This window comes from Amblyomma americanum, chromosome 1 (assembly GCF_052857255.1).
Source record: "Amblyomma americanum isolate KBUSLIRL-KWMA chromosome 1, ASM5285725v1, whole genome shotgun sequence".
NCBI lineage: Eukaryota > Metazoa > Arthropoda > Arachnida > Ixodida > Ixodidae > Amblyomma > Amblyomma americanum.
Window position 1 is genome coordinate 475,084,201 of NC_135497.1, and position 21,386 is coordinate 475,105,586.

Here is a 21,386-nt window from a genome sequence, read left to right on the forward strand (position 1 = left end):
CGACAACAATTCGCAAGAAGCCTGTTCTCTGGACGTAAACAGGAGGCTGACGAAGTGCATTTTCAGTCGCGTATGAAGGACTCTGAGAATCCGACGCGTGATGAGCTGCTGCCGGCTTTGGCTCGCATAGAGACGCATTGAGTTTTTAAAAATCCTCGTGTCTAGATTAACTGGTCATAGCTCCTTTTTTTAATGGTATGCATAACTGAAATGTGTTTGTGCTCTTAACTGTTGTTGTACTTTTTGTGTGCTTTTTTTCAGGTGCGTAGCGGTTTCTTGGCACTGGGTCGTCTCCGTAAGACGTACGTCGTTGAGCGCACCTTCCAGAGTGACCGCATGGCCGTCACGATGACTTCGCATGGAGCACGTAAGCTTTCAGTACTTTACAATATCGATTTCACGGACATAGGCAAACCTCGTGCAATAAACTGCAACGCGTGGCTTATAATGTCAACTAGAGTCAAAAGTCTACGCAGCGCAATACTTCCGGCCGTTGCAATTGACGCATTTATCGAGGGAGCAAGTTAAAACAATTGCAGTAAATAGACGTGACGGCGAGTGAACAACTGGGCCGTTTGTAGTGTCTATAAACTTGAGTTTTTTTTCTGTAATACCGTTTTCAAGTGCTCACAAAGTATCTGCTTGAACGCAGTTACATTTTGGGCATTTGCCATGAAATTACCGTGAAGTAATTTTTTGCGTGACAATTAAAAAAGATATAGAAAGATCCTTACTAAAACGGTGACTATGAACTCTTGATGCATACATGTTAATTCCGTAGAAAATGGTGGTGATTGAGACTTTTAAAAGGATTTTTTTTTGCAGTTGTTATGGTACTACAGGAAAGCTTTGGTGAAGGCTTATTCTAACGAAAAGAGGGCACCTGTTGGAAAGAAAGCTGATTCTTTGGTCATGGAACTCCGATGATGAGATATAGAGCTTGCTTCTCGGACTTTGGTGTTTTCTGAGCGATGCTTCTTTTTAGGAAGTCATGTTAGCCGGAAGGCTGTGGTCGATTTCCATATCCAGGCTGACAGTGAAGGATGGAGCTAGGCCCGTGCAGGTTTCTGAGGCTGGTAAAATTCACCTCTTAAACAACAGCGGGTCGCTGCCAAAGTCCGCACGCATTCGTACAGGATCCAGTGTAGTTTTTGTCGTTCTCGCAACGGCTCAAGCCCGGCCGCAAGCAGGGAAACGACACGGAGGGTTACAAACTGCCGCGGCAGTGCAGCAGGTCGTGATTAGTGGCATTATCTCCGCGGGTTCCCGGAGCCGTGGTGGGGGGTGAGCGTAAGGTAGCGGCCTACTTCAAAGTCGCGTGCTGCTGTCGCTCTTAAAACAGCTCGCTCCTCTTCATGCATATTGATTTTAAGCCTGCTGTTTAGTCTCATCCGTTTTCGAAACGACTGCGCTGATGTATATTGAACATCAATGTGCGACGAATGCCCTACCCGGTTCGCCAAAATGAGGACGAGCTCAAGTATGCATGGGTCTGTCGAGAAGGACGCGTTGCTCTTGATGACAAGCCTGCTCAGAATGCAACACAGTGCTCAACAAAAAAAAATGGCGCTGGTTTAGCTCTGGTTAAACCTGGAGTGACGCGATAGCTACACCTAGCCGAGTGGAACTTGCTCAGTCGAATTGCCGCTCGTTCCTCCTTCATCTTCGTCCCACTTGACACGGCGCATGCGCACAGCTGTTGCACCTCGGTTTCCCCGGCGCGCCGCCGGCAGCAGCGCTGCTCCGCACCACGTTACCGACCACGTGGCTGGTCACGAGACCAACCACGTAGCGCCGCGCCGCCTGCAGCTGGTCCGCACCATGGGATCAACCACGTGACCGTGGCGGCGCCGCCACGGTCACGTGCCATCGCCTCGCTGAAGGCTCGACGTGCTACCATAATGTAGCTGTCGCTACAAAATCTCCGCAAGCTCAAAGGAACCTCGCCGTCAGGAGCTGCAGCCTAATACTGACACCATTCATAGTTTGAAATTAGGGCCTTATAAAATGAAGAGCATTTTAGTGAACGCAGCGCATATCCCAATTCTTGTCTATTATATTCAAATCGTAATCTGTGCGTGGTTGCAGGTGCAAGTACGTTAGCGTTTCGCTATGCGGCCGCGGCAGCATAGTACTCATTGATTAAATTGATTGCAGGGATAGTTTCCTTGCAGTTCTTGGCCTAGTGAAGCATGTGACGCAGTGAGGTGCAGTTATTTACTTACTGATGGCCTAGGTTAAAGTCATACTGTCTGTGTTTGAACCGCTTATTGTGTACTTTAAAACAGAGTGTGCATACTATTGCGGGCCAGCCCTCAGCAGAGCGGTGAAAATTGATCCTGAGGCATTTAGGAAGAGACGGAGATTTTTTTTAACGCTGCACGGTTAGATTTTCGCGCCAGGCAGGAATGGTTTGGTGACAAAGTCTTGAGGGTACACTGAATACACTTGATTACTTTGTTTACCAAGGCAACATAATTGCATAGAATTACACGAAACCGGACGCCAACGCAAGCGGGTGCTTCGTTTGTACAGCCGCAAGAAGTAAACGGAACACGGGAGTTGTATCCCAACGGTAACCTAGCCCCATTTAACGCAGCCAGCTGTTGACAGCCCTCCGTAACGTTTTTCTGCAATGGTTAAAGTCGAGTAGACTACTGGCGCAGAAAGGAAAACTGGGCGAGTTGGGATTGACTGTAGACAATGAACAGCGCGAAGACATGGACACAGCGACGGGAAGCCTCGGGGAGCCGCCCCATTGAGTGCTTTGCCGACAACGCTGATGCCGGGAAATCAACTCATTCTTCTCGATTTCGCGATTGTTCCACAAAGAGTCGCTTTCCAGCATGATATACCCTACGTAAATTGAACCGCGGCCACGAACTCTGGCTTCAAAACTTGATCGCCCAATGGCACGGTCGGAGTAAGAGAGAGGATCTCTAATGAAGAACAGTGAGTTTAGCCGCTCTGTTAGGAGCGCTGCCGTGGTATACGCCGCGCTGGGGCGAGATTTTGAGGGAGTTTGCGCTTTCTTCATGCGCAACCAAGTGCCATTTCGTAGCTGTGAAAGTTTGCGCCCGCGGGGTTCTCCGGGCTCATTGCAGGACTTGTTGCCGCAGTGTCCTCCAGAACCGTTGCAGAAACATAATTCACATGCAGAATAACTTCGTTCTGCAGCCTATAAGCGTACCAAAGTACATGTCGGTATACCAACAGTCCAAGGTCCTCGCCTCCATTGGCCGTGGTACTGTTTCAGAGTTCGTAAAACCACGACGATGGCGGCGCTGAGAGGGGAGCGTGCTAGAAACTGGCGCTGTCACTTGGATGCTGAGGAACTGCTTTTCGGACCGTCCTAGAGGGAAATGCTCCTGAGAAGATGATTCAAGGCACAAAGAACGGAAAGCGATTGGGTGCGCAGCCTTACTTCGTGCTGTCGTAGTGGTTACAATGTCATAGCCGTTTCAACCTCTAGAATATTGCCCGCAGGGCCTCGACAGCAGCTCATGGCCAATATCTCTCTTTTTTATTTATTTTGTTTGCATATACTGTCGTCTCACGTAGCAAGACATAACAGGAGTGGGTGCATAGAGATGAAATCGGGTTACAGCAGTAAACGCGAATGAAGAAAAAAAAGGAAAAACGGAAAAGAGAACAAAAGCCACCGCACATGATTCGTTGACCGATGGGCATACAGATCGTCGAATAATCCACGAAGCGAACCATCCAGTGAATGCCAGAATTTTATCGTCAGGGGAAAAAGAGGATATTTATAAGAATCAAGTGATGTCTGTAGAGTAACTAAGTTGCGCGGGCTAGTGCGTCGCGTGCGGGGTGCAGAAGGATTGATGAATTTAATTCGTGCTTGTATGGATATCTTGCCATCGATAATTTCGTGGAAATGATGATGCGGTCACGCAGTGCGCCTGCCAGCAAGGGAAGTGATAAAGTGACAGCATTAGCCGAAGGAGATAAATTGCGGTCATAACGCCGCAAAATAAATCTGATTGTTTTCTTTCTTTAGCAGACTGTTTTTTTTTTTACATCGCACACATAATACGGTGACCAGACAGCACAAGCATAGCAGAGAAGTAGTCTTATCAAGCATTTATGTGCTGTAAGCTTGCACTCTTTTGGGGCAAATGTCAGATTTCGCTTTACAAAACCAGTTTCCGTTGAGCTCTGGTGCAAATTAAGTCAATATGCCTGTACTCCACGTCAGGTTGGGCGTAAACGTTGCTCCTAAATATTTAAATTCTTTTACTTTTCATCGGTTGTTGTATTTATTATTCGAAGTCGCAGGAAACTGCATGACATATTTAGCGGAAGCAGATGGACGGGTGTGTTCTGCCCGCATTGGCCTGTGGACGCTTCCTGGCCGCGAAACATCCAGACTGGGAGGCCGGCCGGAGTGAGGCTGTGCTTCGCAACGGGCGGCGATGCCCAGAGGGCAGGGAACCATTTCGACCTGAGCGATACGTGCCTGCTCACTGCGAAACTCTCGCGCTTTTTCAATGCTCTGTTTTCATTCCTTCAGTCACATTCATATCGTGTAATACATCGCGGCATGCGGACGCATCTGGATGCTTGTGTTTACAGCATGCTTCCATGGACAGCGAAACAAGCGCGGCTTCAACTGGGTTCTTTTTAATTTATTTACTTCTCGTTGCTTCTCGACCAGTGAAAACAAGCACAAACAATGTGTTTGCATCTCGACGTGGAAACGTGAAGCTTTGTTCGGGCGCCTTGATCGATGTTTTTTCATGACATGTTATGGAAGGCACAAACCTCTGGCTTGCTGTTCTGGACGCCATGCTTCAGGGACAGTACTTGGCTGGTTCTTTCGAAATGTGTGCAAAGTGGTTGCCTGCTGCCCTGCCGTCCCTCCGTTACAGCGATGGGGCCTGCTGTAAGCGTCTGACGAGGTGTTGACACCATGGGCACTCACTTGGTGCATTTTGCCAATGAACCAGACAGGTACCATCTCTGCGCATCATACGAGAAATCGACAAGGTCATACCGCCTCCCTCAGATTCTGGTGCAAAGTGTAAATAGTGCCAAATTTTGAAGCGAAAGCTTCACAACGCTAGCTAAAGCCGATATCTCCGTGCGTTGCCGGTTGACCTTCAAGTGAGCCAGAGGTCAAGTGCGGCTATAGACCTTACCATATGTGATCCACGTTCGTGTCGCTCCACTCGACCTTTGACGTTTCCGTTCGCTGGTAGAGGGCGGTAGAACAGGCCGCAGCGTTCACTGGGTAACCAAACACTCGCGATCAGCCATTAATTTAACCACCACCTGCCAGGGTGGGCGCGCTGCCTATCCAGTGTGCGGAAGGCACTCAACGTTACAGACGCCAAGCCGCGCCTACGACGCCATCTCTCATCCTTGCTCTGTGCCCCGTCGCACCAGCAGCTCTGCCTAATCCGTAAATTCCGGAGGCAGAAGCCAGTGCTGACCAGTCCCTAGGCTACGCTCTCTCGTCTTTATTGCGGCGTCTCCACCACTAGGGCAGTTTTTTTTTGCGTTTATGAATAGAAAATAATCGCCATTTGGCCGCTTTCTTCTCCAAAATGAAGCCGAACAAGCCGATTGTCGCCCGATGCGCCAATGATTGCGAGCGTTACGACCGGACCCGTGGCCTCCAGTGGAGTGCGCCTTGGGATGGAAACCTGATGTAAAAAAAAAAAACTACACTGCCAACAATGAGGATTTCAAGACCCCCTTAAAGGAACATTAAAGGGAAATGCTAGGTTAGGCTATACTCAGAAGTTAGCGTCACGCGATGGCAAATACGTCATTTTTTCTCGGAAACAAATTTTTTAAAGCCCAGAAAATTGCGTAAAAGCGATGTACACTTGGCGCCACCACTCGCGGATCTGTACAACTGCAGCTGGTAACGTATTAATGTACTTTCTCGAGGAATGGCCGCCGCCGTGGCTCAGTGGTTATGGCGCTCGGCTGCTGACCCGAAAGACGCGGGTTCGATATCCCTGCCGCGGCTGTCGAATTTCGGTGGAGGCGAAATTCTAGAGGCCCGTGTACTGTGCGGTGTCAGTGCACGTTAAAGAACCCCAGGGGGTCGAAATTCCCGGAGCCCTCCACTACGGCGTCTCATAGCCTGAGTCGCTTTGGGACGTTAAACCCCCATAAAAGAAATGAAACTTTTTCCAGGAACGCGATTTCGCCGTCAGTCAGCGATTTCTTTCGAAGTGCGTGGAAGGCAGTGCGTCAACCACAGCCACGAATGCGAAGAGTTTCATAAACAAAAATGCGCTAAACAGACGACAGAGAGAAAGGCTGGACGCGAGCGCACGGCATTCTGCACGTGTGAGTGTTGCCGATGTATACAGGACAAGTTCAGAAACGCAAGCTTGCGCTTGCTAGGCGGTGCTCGAGCCATCGAATCGGCTACTTTATGTCGACCTGCGGACGTCCTGAAATTTGTTCTCAGTACGCGCTGATGCAGACACGCGCGTGCATACGCGTCGTCAGCGTGTGAATCGAGATGCGAGCGCGCGCATTCCATGGATGTTTTCTACGCAGTGGAAAAGCGAATATGCATTGCGATATGCTGAAAAAATATCAGAAAAGTGCCGCTTGCGTGCACCATTACCTCTCCTTTGGCTGAATAAAGAAAACAGCTTCCCAGTGCTGGTCATCATTGCATGCAGTGCATGAGGCGCCGGCGCGAAGGGCTCGATTTTATCGCCTTTCACCCGAGTGCTCGTTCTCAACGGCGGAGCTGTAGCATGCAGATGCGGTATACAGATGCATATACAGATGCGGTACATGCGTTTCTGCGAGAAAAATATTTCTGGTAAAGGATATTTCTGGTTAATGATTATCCGTTCTGTTGTAGTTCAGTATTGCTGTGCCTTCATTCTTTTCAAGTCAAATCAAAGCATTTTTTTATTTTGAAAGTGCAAGGCATTAAATAAAAAAATATTTGGACCGATAGCCGTACGGCTAGTGAAACGGTCAAGTACAAAAATAAAATAAAATACACCAGACAGCCGTGATGATCAAAAATCAAACAAAAATATAAAATAAACACGAACAGTAATAAAGAATGGCTTGGAACAAAACAGGCACTTGAAGTAACACTTAAAAAAACACAGAGCGATAAGGAACAGGAAAGAAAAGTTCATAAAGTTCAACAAACCGTTCAAAAAAAGGTGAAGATCAGGGCCCTTCCTTGTTGTTAATAAAGAAAAACTCGCTGCACACCTTAAAGGGACACTGAGGAGAACCCTATCAAGTTTTTTTTTGTTAGCAAAATCTGATAGTTCGGCATTTCATGGCTTTGTTGCCGCTTGTCCGGGAGCGAAAGATGCATTTATTTCAAAGAAGTTTGGATTGGGAGATGAAAAAGTTTTTCCCGCCGCTCTGATTGAAACTCGAGAACTCTTATGACGTCACGGAGAACTCTTATGACGTTACAGGACGGAGTGACGTGAACGTGACGTAAACGGAGACTCCGTGATTTCTGGCGGCTAGAAGTGCGGTCTAGCAGCTGCCGAAATGAAAGCTACCGCCGCCTCACGTTGAAGGCATCTATCGGGGGTCGCTACCGTCGCTTCGTTTACGTTTGCACCGGCGTCTTGCCAGCGTTACGATGGATCCCGTTCCAGAACCCGACGACGTAGTTCTCGCAAAAACTGCGGCCTGCATTTCAGCGACCTCAGCCCCACAGAGCGTGCGATGCTTTTGAGGGAGCACGGTTAGGTTAGGCGCCGGCGAGTCGTTTCCCCCTTCCTCAGTGAGCAGCCGTTGCAAAATAAATATCATAACTTTAGTGTGGGGAGTCGCGAGGGGCCAGGACAAGGTCGGCGCCTTGCGCCCATCGGAGGCTGGCCGGGGCTTTGGGGCCAACGGATTGTGATTCCCTGAACGGTGCGGTTGCAAGATGCAGAAGGCGGCGTCGAGGTCTCCCACGGTTGCAAGGGCCATGTTATTTATTTATTTTATTGCCACAAAAAACGGATAGGTGCTCAAGGGCGGTCGCGTTTAAAGTGGGCGGCTTGAACCTAAAGCCGGCGCACGACGCTTCACCGGCTTCCGCTAGATCCAACGGGTCCACTGGATCGGGCTCTCTCGCCCACTTGCATGTACCTTCAGATATGTACTGTGAATGGATTAAATTAGCCGAGCTCAAAAAGAATAGCTCCGCCCAACTGCCGAAGCTATTGAATTACGTCACAACGCGCACCTCGCCGCGGAGCCGAATCAGTCTGGCCGGGCCGGCGGCGGCCGTCGCACTCGGCGCGAAATAGAGACATGCTCCAAGTCTCCCCGCCAGTGCGGTCAGAGTGCGCCGAAGCCGCCGAACGCGTCGGCGGTCAATTAAGCGCAGTGGGAGTATAGAGGGTCTCGCTTTGGCCGATGTGACGTCGCCGTGCAGCGCGCGCGCGCGCGCGTTACGCCGGAGCATAAAGGCGCCGTAACAGAGCCTGCGCTTAACCGTATTCGGTGGCGGCATCTATGGGAGCCACTGGAACCGCCCGCCAACTCACTCACTGAATAAAAAAAGAAATCCTGTGCCGAGGTTCGGAATCGAACCAGGGCCTTTAGCGTTTAAGGCGGAGACGCTACCACTCCGCCACGACGCTCAAACTGCAGTCAGCAATAAAGGCGCATCTAGTGAATGCACTCTTCTGATGCAGAAATCTCCGGGCTTTCGCTACGTATATCCTGGCCTAACAGAGCTGGCCATCAGGAACTTTTCTGAATTGCCTTGTACCTTGTCTCCCGTCCCTAATAAACGATTTCCGTTAAGTAGTTTGAAGTTGACTGGCACAACCGGTAATGTTTCGCCGCGTGAGCGTGCGAATACACAAGTGCTGCCTTGTACGATCATCGACCATCGTGCCATCATAGTTTTTCATCGACCGTGGCGATCATCTGACCAGCCTTAAGAGGCTCCTTGAAAGGTTAACTAGCACTTGAAGCGGCACTTCGAATTCCTCGGCTGTTCGGCGCTTGTAAATCGAGGCGCGTCAAAAACAAAACCACGGGGCACGCAAAGCTCATAGACGCGAAGCGACATAAAAAATCGAAACTCTCCTGGCCGCCTGTGGCGCCGCCAAGCATCGGTTTTCTTTGCTTCCAGCATTCGGGTTGTCTTTTGTCTGCTTTCCTTGTGTTATAAAAGTGCACTATCGGTTTTAAAACAAAACTTACTTCAATATTGAACCGCGCAACCAACCTTTATCAGCCTCAGCGATTCGTGCGCCCATGTAGGACGGAAAATTCCTCCAAGGTGGCGTCTCTTGTCTTATGGCGTCACCACGCTTGTACTTGCGAAATTGGCCTGTGGCGGCGATACCTTTATTTTGGTTCTTGCTATTTTCTGCCTTACAATACCTTTGTTTTCAGTAAGAGCGGCGTTTTTGTCATCAGGAGCTGGTACTCTATCGATACAAGCCAGTTTAATTTCTCCTCAGTGTCCCTTTAAAGAGCCCCACAAGTGAAGATCACTCCTCTCCATTAGCATGAGACTTTTGAGCCACACCTTACATATTTAGGACTTTGGAATCTTGGAAGTGAAAAGTGAACAGAGCAAGGGTCAAAAGCCTACTGATAGAGGTGAATTTTGCTTAGATGGAGCTAATTAGCAAAGGAGGCCCCTTATGTGTCACTAGCCTAGATGTGAAATAGTCAAGCGTATTGCAACCTATTAAACACCTGCAAAACTGCCAAGGCAGACAATAGGCATGCAGGATCACACATACATTGTCCTAATGGTGTTCTGTCAGCTGAACAGGCCACGTGTAATTTAATGAAATGAACGGCTGCGCAAATCAGGACACAGATAAGAAAGAGACACCACATGCGCACACTACCAACTGTTTATTCTATGGAAAGGTGGCATATTAAAACAGTTCCGCTCAAGCATGATACTCATTCCATTATCACTTCGAACCCAGCACGTGGTATGAAAAGCCGCTACATCAGGTTAACAGACTAAATACTGCAGATTAGACTAACAGATATCTCTGATCAAAGGAATTAAAAACGAAACAAAGGGGCCTTCTCTTAGCAAAAGCAGTGTCAAACAATCGTAGCAACAGCAGAGTCATATAGGAGAAGCAAAAGCAGTTAGAAACAAAAAAAAACTAAATGTAAAAAGTAAAAACCAATAACAATCGTAGCAAATGCAGAGTCAGACATATGAAGCAAAAGCAGTCAGAAAAAAAGATAAAACCAATAAAAAAAATTTAACAACCCACCTAAACAAACAGCAGACGGCCGCTAGAAATGCTGGGCTGAAAAGTAGCACAGAACATGACCTCACAAAAAACTGTCTAGAAAGGAAACTTCATTTCTACGGAGGAATACCGAGGCGTCGCTGACGCATGTGCTTCTTTTCTTTTTTATCATAAAGGCTTCAAGTATTTCACGCGCCACCTGATCGCGACTCCTGCCCAGAATCCTTATTCCGTTAAGCACCGGCTCACACTTGAAGTCTCTACAATGGGGAGGCAAATTTGACCCGCCTCCGCTTTCTAACGTTTTCTCATGCTCCCGTGCCCTGTCGTTAACGCAGCGACCCGTCTGGCCTATATAGGCCTGGCGGATCGGCCAGAAGAAGAAAGCCCTGTGTGAAAAGAGGCACGGCAAGCAATTCGTATCCTGTGCTGTCGGAGTGGTTTATGAAATCCCACTGACGTGTGGAAGGGTCTATATAGGCCATACGGGTCGCTGCATTAACGACACGGCACGGGAGCATGAGAAAACGTTAGAAAGCGGAGGCGGTTAAATTTGCCTCCCCATTGTAGAGACTGCAAGTGTGAGCCGGTGCTTAACGGAATAAGGATTCTGGGCAGGAGTCGCGATCAGGTGGCGCGTGAAATACTTGAGGCCTTTATGATAAAAAAGAAAGGAAGCACGTGTTTAGCGACACCTAGGTATTCCTCCGTAGAAATGAAGTTTCCTTCCTAGAGAGTTTTTTGTGACGTCATGTTCTGTGGCACTTTTCAGCCTAGCATTTCTAGCGGCCGTCTGCTGTTTGTTTAGGTGGGTTGTTAAATTTTTTTATTGGTTTTATCTTTTTTTCTGACTGCTTTTGCTTCATATGTTTGACTCTGCTGTTGCTACGATTGTTTGACACTGCTTTTGCTAAGAGATGGCCCCTTTGTTTTGTTTTTTAATTCCTTTGATCAGAGATATCTGTTAGTCTAATCTGCAGTATTTAGTCTGTTAACCTGATGTAGCGGCTTTTCATACCACGTGCTGGGTTCGAAGTGATAATGGGATGAGTATCATGCTTGAGCGGAACTGTTTAAATATGCCGCCTTTCCATAGAATAAACAGTTGGTAGTGTGCGCATGTGGTGTCTCTTTCTTGTCTGTGTCCTGATTTGCGCAGCCGTTCATTTCATCATGCACCAACTCGCCCCTCAGGCCGTTAGTCTGTAATTTAATCTTTCCTTCAACAAGGAAACATAACAATGAAGGGCTCTTTTGAAAACTTCCACAACATGGCATAGCAGTGCTGTCAACATAGAAGTGCATTCACTTATACACTTACAAAATGTGTGCAGCCATGTCTTGGCTCAACTTTGTGTCCAAAAATGAACCAAGTCAATGTCACATCTGTTCTTCATGTATAGTGCTCAGCATATGCCCTGTATTTTTAGAGCTGTAGAGTATTATACTGATCAAAACTTAAAAATACATACAATGTTGCCACAAAAAAATAAATATTTTACTTACAGTGAGCTCTTAAAAGCACTCTGAGGGTCTATATCTTCGTCAGCAATTGCAACCTGAGGCGGTTGTGCCCTATTGAAGGTGGGGATCGGGGTCGCTTCTCGACACAACCTCGGTCAAGATGAAGCCCGCTCCGTCCAGGGCAGGAGTGCCGCTGAGTGAAGGATTCGTTAGTGGAGGAAAAAGACTTGGTTTATTTTACATATTTACAAGCTTTTGAGTTCAGAAGTGAGCTGCTTCAACTGCATCTGTAGTCCAGTTTTATACACTGCGTCTTCCCTAGATTCCCCAGGTAGGGCACGCCCTCGCCGTGGTGGGTGTGGACAAAACTTTGGCTATCACACACAAACAGACAACTCCGCACACATGGACACGCCCCTGGCATAAGTTGAGCCCGAGGGAGAGGGGTGTGCGGCCAGGACCCCGTCAGGCTGGCAGGCGACGTCAGGTGGTTGGCCCGCTCTCCGCCAGTCGGTGAACTTAGAAGAAACCGAGGCGCAGCCCCGTCGGGAGATAATCCCCAGTGGTTCTGCCATTAGGCATGGCCGGCGAAGCCTGCAGACAAGCCACTGTGGCGATCCGTTCCCACGCTGGTGCTGTGCCCGTGGGGCCAGGGGTAGTCGGGTCGGTGGAGACGTCGGGGAAAATCGGAAGACAGCCCGAACAACTTCGCGGCCCGGGACAGCTACTCGTTAAAGGGATTTTCGCAGAACCCTGCTCCCGATTGTCCCACGCAGCAACGACCGGGCGAGCGCGGTAAATGCATACCGCAGACACATGGCGAGAGATTCTGTCTTGGTGGCAATCCTCGAGACATGCTGGCGCCAATCCTAATACCAGCTGGCGGTCATTCCTAATAGCCCCGGTAGTTTCACTAGCAGCTTTCCGCAAAGCTCGATGTCGTCTTGTCTCGGCTAGCCGTGACATGAAAACAGCCTGAAAATGAAAAACAAACACAGCATTAGGCACAACAGTTTCATCATTTATTATGCCAAGGAAATTAAGATGAAGAAAAACAAATAAAAAATGAACATGGTGTGGCTTACAGAAAAGGTTCACAGGACTGAAATCTGGGCGTTCACAACTTTTGATATGCAGATTTATTTGGCATGTTTACAGTATTCTTTATCTCTAGTCTTTAGTCCATAAGAATTTCTAGTATTTAGGGTTTTTACTTTTCTTTCTAAATTAAGAATACCGATAAAAGGGAAAGAAATTAAGTTTTTTTACTTTCAGTTCTGGCCGGAAAAGATCACTATTCCTAACATGTATACCACAACTCGCTGGCTATAACCACTTAGAGCAGGTCACTCCAGAAAATAAGAGAGCTGGAACCAGTAGCACGAAGAGACAATAGATTCTTTGGAGTTTTGCACACGACTGTGAAGTTTGAGACATTGATCCCCGAACTCAGACAAGTCATTGCAGACAGGGAGGCTCCAGATCCTATAGCCAAGCACTGTCGGCTAGAGTCGTACCGCCTGCTCAGATTTATCACTGGCTTATGGCCGTTTTGTTCAGTAGATTCTCAGCTGCTTGTAAGGACACTGACAGCTTTTGAAACAGAAAAAAATATATAAAAATATGACTCGCCGAAAATCCGGAAACTTATAATCATGCTTAGCAAGTAGGACGTAGTGCCCAAAGTTCTGATCACCGGTCGCAAAGGGGGCCTGAGTGCTTGCATTTTCAAGGGGACCTGCAAACATAATACCACATATTTCATGCAGTCGCAGTAAACTACCTTTAGCCCATGTGGCCATATTAGGCACATTTTATATGACGGCATATTTATTCCGTGCAAATTCTGTCAGCCAAAAACTTGATTACGCGGTTGGCCAGCAGACGTGTCGTCACCCCCCCCCCCCCCCCCCGTATCTCAAGTATACAAGCCACTTGATTGCATGCCAAGCATATCATGCTACCCTGCTGCTACAGCCATCAGGAAAGTTAGCATTCGTAATATGACGCTGCAATAATTACTGTAATCTGCCAGCGGTGATGATGCAACATGTAAACCCTTTGGCGTTCCCCAAATTAGTCTATAGGAATGCCAGTGCAACAAACTGACGAAACCGATTTTTCTTAGTTCCGTTAGCTAGGTTCAAATAACCGATAATTTCTCACTACTCAAGCGTTGCAAGCCGTTCGTATGCCCTCAGTCTCAGAGGTACGGGCCCCCATGGCGACATATTTCCGTGACAATCCAAAATGAATGCGCGCTTCAAGCTCAACATGAAATCGTGCGAAAGGGAGAACGTACGCTGTTCGAGTTTTCGAACCACAAATACGTTGCAGGCGTATATCGCTGGTTACGCGCTCTGAATCGTTTAAACGTAAATCACTGCTTGGAGCTAGAATATAAAATATGAAAGAATGGTGCACTCACCGACCCGACAATGCTGCACGGGGCTATGTCCACAGTACGCGCAACAAGTCGCTTGATATGAGGACGGCTCGATGTTGCTGCCGATGGCCCTTGCGCGTCCGTCGCATTCGCATTTAACTTCATAACCGCACTTTGACGGAACGCCCCCTTTATATCATCCGAGGTGAAGATCGCAGACGGTCGCCGTAACAGCGAAACTGCGCACGCACGACATGGGCGACCGCGCGAAGATGTACTGCCAGTACTGCTCGATCAACAAGCTCCGTCGTGCGCGCCAAGTTCAACCCTTCGTTTCGAGCGCGGGTCGACAGAGACTTTCTCTCCACAGAGAGAAAGAGTGCCACACCCAGGACGCCCCTGGTATTCGGACTCTGCGAGTGTTTGATTTGATTGAAAACTGTCGATGGACAGAGTTTTGGCCGGGCCCGGCTGCAGGAAGCCAGGGCCGCCACTGAGGCGCCAGTCCTCCTCCCCGACCCGATTAGCAGAGTGGCGGTCACGTCGGCGCTTGAGCTTGTCGCCCCCCCCCCCCCCCCCCCCCCCGTTTTTTTCTGCGCGGCGGCGCGAAAGAGAACTACGCCGTTTGTAGGAGGGGCCCTATATATTGAGACACTCCAGGCTTCGTCGGCTGCTTAATGGGCGGGACGCATAACTCTTCGTTCACGACCGCTTATGTAAAGGCGCATGCCTTGCTCCCGAAGGTGCCGCTTCTCACCGCTGCGTTAAGCCGGACCTGACTAAGATTGAAGGAAAGCAATGTGAACAGGAAATAGACATGAATAGCATACTTCATAAGAAATACGCACCAAAATAAGGACAAAAAACGCAAATTACATAAAAATGCTCTTCTATTATTTAAGAAATAATGGGGGACAAAACGTTCACGTAATGCTCGTACATGAGATGTATAAAAATCAAGACCTGATTTTTGAAATGTGTTGGTAGTGCGTATGATATTTTTTGTGTAGAATAATTGGTTCGCGGAATGACCACCTTCCACTGTTCCGCGTATGTTGTGGCATAAGATTCTGTCTTCATGGTAAGATTATATAATTCATGAAGAAACTAAATTTTTTTACCTCCGGCTTGAAAGCTCGACTTAACTTGTAATTATTATATTTACACGGGTATTATTATTACACTGGTATTATATTTGTTCTCGGAAACAAGTCTCATGTGTGTGCATTGTAAAGTAAGTTAAAAAGTGCTCGAACAATTTTTTTCTGCAGTATATATATATTCTCAAGATTCGTACTTCATGTGGTACCCTGAACGAGGAGACAATAGCATAGCGTTGAAAAAAAAAAGATGATGTTATAAACAGGAACCTTTATGCTGTAAGGTAAAAGAGCTCTCAGCTGTACAACCATACCAACTACACGAGATAACTTGCCCAATATTGATTTTATGTGTGTGTCCCAAAACATATTTTGTGTGAAAATAACTCCAAGTATTTTAAAACTGTCTACAATTCATATCCTTTTATCCTCATAAACGAAATTGAAGAAATTGCTTATTTGCTTAGATTTGGGCCTAAAAATTTCAAATTGCGATAAAATAAATTATTTTTGATGGAGAAGTGCTTATTATGTAGACCGTCGTTTCCTAAATCGAAACTGTGCTGGAGAAATTAAGTTGCGGCTGTCAAAATACCGTGAGACCTTCATTAGTATTAGTTTTTCTAGCCCTTTCGAAAAAAATAGGCAATATAGAAATGGGTCTGCAATTTTGAATTTCATTAACGTCACCGTTGTTGAACAATACCGAAACTCTGGCTATTTGCATTCGTTTAGTAAAAATAGCGCTTGACATAGACATAAAAAAAAACATAGGTAATTTACGGGGAAATGATATCAAGCACATACTTGATAAGGCAAACCTGCATACCCTCTGCACCGCAACTTGAGCTATTCTTTAGTGAAAGGAAGACTGATATCACCTTATACTCCGTAATGGGGTGAAGAAACAGTGGAAATGAATTTCTGTTTGGCATAAATTAACTAATATTAGACGGCGCACTACCATCGGAAAAAGTCACAAGGTAATTACTAAAAGTATTTGCAAGAACACTCCCTGACACTTCGTCTCCACCAAGTAATAGAGTTCGTACTCGTGGAGCTGATCTGCTATTATTTAAGATATCATTTAGTTTTTTCCATATGATGTCAGGTTTGTTCGAACAACCCTCAAATTCTGCACGAAAATACGACTTGCTATGCAATTTTAGTGCTTTATTTGGCTTATTTATAAACGACTTGTATTCCTTCAATGTACTTGGATCCTTAGTCTTTATGAACATATGATAGAGCGCATTTTTGTAGTGAATTCGTTTTAGCAATTCGGGGGTTATCCGCGGCTTCTGTATTTTTTTTTACCGAGTCTGGGCTTTTTTCAGGAAAATGGCGCTTGTGTATTTCAGAGACTTCATCAATAAGCTTGCCATATGCAACTTCAACGTTATCTATTTCTAAAATTTGTTTAAGGTCACACGATAATAGTTCACCTCTGAAACTATCTAGACGTGATTTAATAATATTTTAAACAAAAATATGCACTCATGTTTTCTGTTCTTTCTAAAGTTGTGTTTTCTTAATGAGAACAATACTGGAAGATAGTCACTAACATCATGTGACATTATCCGGCAGTAACATTTTCAGCTTGAGCGTTTGTAATGAACAAGTCCAACAATGCACTTTCAGTTGTAATCCTCGTTGGCGCAGAGATTAAGTTTTCATGCACATTTGAAGCTAAAATATTTAACAGAACCTTTTCCAGAAGAGAAGTGGCCATCATGTCAATATTCAAATCACCAGCGGACACCAAGTAATTGCTAGTTTCCGCAGTAAAAGACAGCAGCTGCTCATAAAAATAAAAGAACTGACGAAGATTTCCATTTGGAGGCCTGTAGCGAAAAGACAATATGTACTCATTCGCACGAACTGTTACCATTTTTAAATCTTCGCAACAAACACTAAAGTCAGGAAGCAGCTCACAACTTATGTGCTCTTCCAGCAAAAGCAAGACGCCGCCGCCGCGGCGGTTTGTTTGGTTTACGCAGAACGATTGATATATAAGACCGAAACCTAGGCTCGTCGCGGTTATCTCTGCACCAAGTTTCATTGCGCATTACCGTCTCCAATGAAAAATGAAAACTATTGATAAAGTCATATCTGTTTTTTTTTTTGTGATGGAGCGAGCGGACATTAAGGTGAAGGCACTTCAATGAACCTGCATGTTGATTTGGACAAGATCATCTACATCGAGTGAAAAAAAAGGGACTATCACTAGCCACGGATTTATAGGCGGAAAAGATCAACCGCAGTACGCTCACAAGAGAGTAGGCTCGGGAAGGAAAGTCTGATATACGACGCACAACGACCACAGTGTCGCCCTCAGCCTTTCGCAGCAAGATTTTTCCACTCCTGTGCCACGCGTACTTGTACTCGTTCGCTTTCGCCCAATCTTTAGCCTCTCGAAGCAGTTGCCGGCTGTGATTTGTCATGTTTTCCGGAAAGAACACCTTGGGTTTCTTTTGTTTAAGCTTCGAGCGGCTGTCGAGCCGCTGGCCTCGGAGAGATTGCGTGAGATACCTAACAATTATACCGGCAATGTTGCCAGGTATGCATGGAAGGCGGTGAATGGCAGTGACTTCAATTCCATTGAGGAGAGGAGCATCAATCAAAACGGCGTCAGAATTTACTTTCTGAAGTCAATTTTCATCGTCAGCGTCACTGAAGCCGTGAATTTCTTGGTTTAACCTGCGGTTCCTCCATTCCAACTCACTTAAATCCGCCTCTAGCTTCTCTGTCGCATCGTTACTGGCCTGAGAGTTCTGTTAAAGGTGTTCAAGCCTTTTACGGATTTATTTCGTGCCCTTTTCTGGCGCGGCTAATTGTGTCAACATCTCGTCATACTTTTGAGGCATCAGTTGTACCGATCGCTCAATACTTGGCACAGACGCTTTGAGCGGCAACAACTCATCTAACTTTTGACTTTATTCGCTAAAATCGACCTTATATCAAGCAGTTCGTGAGCTGACGACTTCCCGCTTGAGCTCTCAGTATCACTTCCTGCAGCTTTCAACTCAGAGTAAGTCCACTTTCGTTTGGCCGACTCAGATTTTTTCTTATACTGTTTATCCGATAAGCCAGCACATGCACCAATGTGAAAAAGTTCCTTACATTCGCTACATGACACAGACACTTCCTCTGGGCTAACAGCTTCATTGAATGAAGAACGAACACCTACAGCTGACTTTGGAAGAGGACACGGAAGCGCACGGAACTGGATTCGAGTGGAAGCAGCGGTAGAGTAGGCAACGTGAAGTGCACGAGAGAGCGAATTTTACCAAGAGGTGTATTAACCTGTGCAGACAGGGAAGTGTACGCGGGAGTTGAAAATTTCCCGTGGACATAACCAGCGCAGTGGACATGATCAGTCCAGGGAAAAGCTGCCTGGAACAAAGAAAAAGTGATTCTTCACTCATACTTGTGCAGTTATTATCGTCTGAATGCAGGTTATGTGCTCACTTTCAAACTGAAGCTACCTGTGCAGTGTAAAGGCAACGACAATCAATCGCAAACTCAAATCAAACGAGTTCATTGCCTTATGATAGAGTTTGTTATATAGATCGCATACAAGACATACAAGAGGAGGTCCCAGAGTGAGCGACTCTGTCGGGACCTATTACAAATGACAGATCAAAATTCAATGGATAAAGCAGCAATACAGATAATACCGTGATCCATACATAATGACAACAGTAATTAAAACATTAGAAATGAAGACATAATTTTATGATACAGAAAAAATGGGCACGCCATTAAAAAAAAAAACACTACTTGGCGAAAGAAAAACGGCTTCAACGAATACATAAAACAGTATAACATACAGAAAACGGTTGAGAGAAAGGACTGAAAGGGTAAGGGAACTGTGTTGTACCACTATTCGCATGACGTGCGGTCGTTTGTTTTCTATGCGGGGTGACGAGTAAAGGTGCGTGCAACGCAACTTCCCTCTTAGCTCGAGAGTTCTCAAAGCGTGAAACACGCTTCGAAAATGCAGTATTACGCAGTTCATCTTGAGAGAGAGAACGCGATAATAGGAAACGCGGCGCGTTGCTTTTGGCCCTCCGTTGTGGCCGCGGCTGTGGAGGTGTCGAAAGACGCGTCAGCCGAGTCTTCTCTTTTGGCCACTGGCTCATCGCACCGAGTCAAAAACAAGAAAACGGAAACAGCCGGATCTCCCTGCCCAATCCCATTTGGCGCTTTACATTAGCACGAAGCGGCCGCGCTGAAGCCGACACTTGTGCTTCTCCGTAGTGCCTGGCGCCGTACGAAAGGGGAGAAGCCGGTTTTACTTAAATGCCCAGGTTTCGTCGGCAGCAGCGTTCGATAACCGCCCGGCTCTTGGGGCGAACAGGGCAGCGTTGCGGTTTGGGCGGCCGTTATCGCGCCGCGGCAGCACACCGCTCGTCAAGAGCGAAAGAGGAAAAAAAAAAAACCGCGGCGGGGGTGGTTCGGACTGATGTTTTCGCTGCGCCAACCGAGGGATCGCTTAATCACCGCGCTCGTCTTTCTCTCGGTCCGCTTTTCCCTTCTTCTCTTTCTTTTTTTTTCTTCTCGTATCTCGGCGGCCAGAGTCGCCAGTTGCACGCAGCACAGCGACCGTGGCGTTCCGCCCCAACGCGGATGCCGTCGCTCGGGGCGTCTATTGGAAGACAGCGGTCGGTTTCGACCTTACCGTCCGCGCTAATCGAGGCGGAGAGACGCACTGAAGAGGGGCGACGTGCGGCCGCGACAAGCGCTGCACGCAAGTGGGGCGAACCGATAAGCGCGGCTCTGGAACGAACAGGTCGTTTTCCCGAACACGCGCTTGTTCCTTACTTGCTTTACTTGGGGAGCTGCATTGCGATGGTTACCGATAAAAGGCAGATGGAAGCGGCCAGCTAAATACCAAAAGGCGACTTGTACACAAGGGGTCACAGGCGTCCAGTTTAACCGACCAAAAACTCAAAGCGGGATAGCTCGAGAGGTAAAAAGCTACCTACCAATAATTGCGTTGGCGTGAGAGGCAAAAGATTGTGGGCCGTTAAATGGACTATGCAATAAATTAATTGAGATTACGTAAAGCAGACGAGAGATAGGCATTCGATCACTCGTCACCCCAGTGCAAGAATTTTTGAGCTAGCATCAATAACAGCGAAGATATAGACGATTAAAAATTACGCTCCTCGTCTCCCCCCTCAACTCATACACGAGGAGCACCAGAAAAAAAATAAAGAGAACAGCTCTGGGACTGCGCACCGCCTTTGAATACGTCACCAGATGACGTTCGCTTTGCAACTTCCGGTTGTCGCTCCTAGCTCCCCAGCAGCAGCGTCGGCGGCGTGGCGGCATCTCTCTGGTCTCTTCTCCTTCCTGGATTGCGGCGCGCGCCGGGTTTCTTTGCTTGTCATCTGTGGTAATTAGCAGTAATAAACCTGGACTTTGAGGTGCGACTGCTCGCTTTTACGGCCGCGATGGGCATCGAGCCCTATGCGTGCGCACGAAGAGCCGTGCGAGTGGCTCGGGAACTCCCGACGGAAGGAGGCGGCAGAGAAAAATTGAAACCATATGCGCGAAGGCAAAGCCCTGGCTCGCTTGCCCGAGAGGGTCGCGCGGCGGCACGAGCAGACGGTTTTCACGGCTACCGGAAGTGTGCCCGTGACGTCGTGGCTGCCGTGGCTCCAGCGAATGAGAGCGTGCGGTGGCCTGGCGACGTCATGGTACAGTGACGTCTTTGTTCCACGATTTTAGTTCCAAAATCGGTCACTACGAGTACACCAATCGGCCCGCGAATTTTGAAAAACGCGGTTTTTAAAAGTTCATAATAAATTGCCGGCTCATTTCCGAAGACTCATACTTTGTGTGAATGCTTCTTAACATCATTACTAAGCATTGAAAACATTTACAAGTGACTTTTTATTCGTTGCATAGTCCCTTTAATACCTGGTTTTTCCCTGCATGTCCGTTCATCTTTGAGGGAAACGGGATGGCAGTTCCCTCGGCCACACTGTCGCCCGACTGCTCGCGCACGCGGCAACATTTTGGTCTCAGCCTGCAGTAAGCGTACTTGACAAACTTCCCTGTCTCGGCGTGGGCATGTCGTGAATCTCGAGTGCTGGGTGGTCCCGCTATTCCTGCTTTTTTGTTTGTTTGTAGTATCTCTTTTTTGATCCAATGCTTTGAAAACAGATTTTAGACGCTTTACTATGACGCCAACTACTGGGCTGTCCCTTTCACAAG

At 47.3% G+C, this 21,386-nt stretch overlaps 1 protein-coding gene across 3 annotated transcripts in view; it reads left to right on the plus strand.

The window, feature by feature from the left end:
- DopEcR (G-protein coupled receptor DopEcR) overlaps window positions 1-21,386 on the plus strand; it is a 356,283-nt gene that overhangs the window by 175,890 nt on the left and 159,007 nt on the right. For 2 of the 3 annotated variants that reach the window (XM_077650716.1, XM_077650717.1), the window contains exon 2: window positions 262-367. The exons of the other annotated variant lie outside the window; for it this stretch is intronic. The gene's annotated coding sequence lies outside the window, so the exon portion shown is untranslated. The remainder of the gene's footprint in view (window positions 1-261; window positions 368-21,386) is intronic. 3 annotated transcript variants of the gene reach the window in all.